The sequence below is a fragment of the Arachis ipaensis genome, chromosome B05 (genome assembly GCF_000816755.2).
Source record: "Arachis ipaensis cultivar K30076 chromosome B05, Araip1.1, whole genome shotgun sequence".
Lineage (NCBI taxonomy): Eukaryota > Viridiplantae > Streptophyta > Magnoliopsida > Fabales > Fabaceae > Arachis > Arachis ipaensis.
Window position 1 is genome coordinate 22,881,625 of NC_029789.2, and position 329 is coordinate 22,881,953.

Consider the following 329-nt stretch of genomic DNA (forward strand, 5'->3'; position numbering starts at 1 on the left):
ACGGGGCCGATGACGAGCACGGTCACCGCCGAATCTGAGTAGAGAGAAAGTGAGCAAAAGTGAAGAGAGATTAAACAGAACACAAAAGGGGAAAAAGGGGGAAAGGGAGGTCGAGATAGAGGAAGAGAGCGTCTCTACCACTACTGTAGCTGTCGTTGCCATTGCCAAAGTTGCCAAAGCTCACCGGAAGGGGTCCGTCGGAGCTACTATTGTTATTGCTCTTACTCTACTTTGCCATTGTAGCCCTTCCATTTCTCCTGTTCACTGGAACTACTTTCGTCGCTCCTATTGGATTTGGTTGATGCCACCGATGCTACTGCTAGAACCAT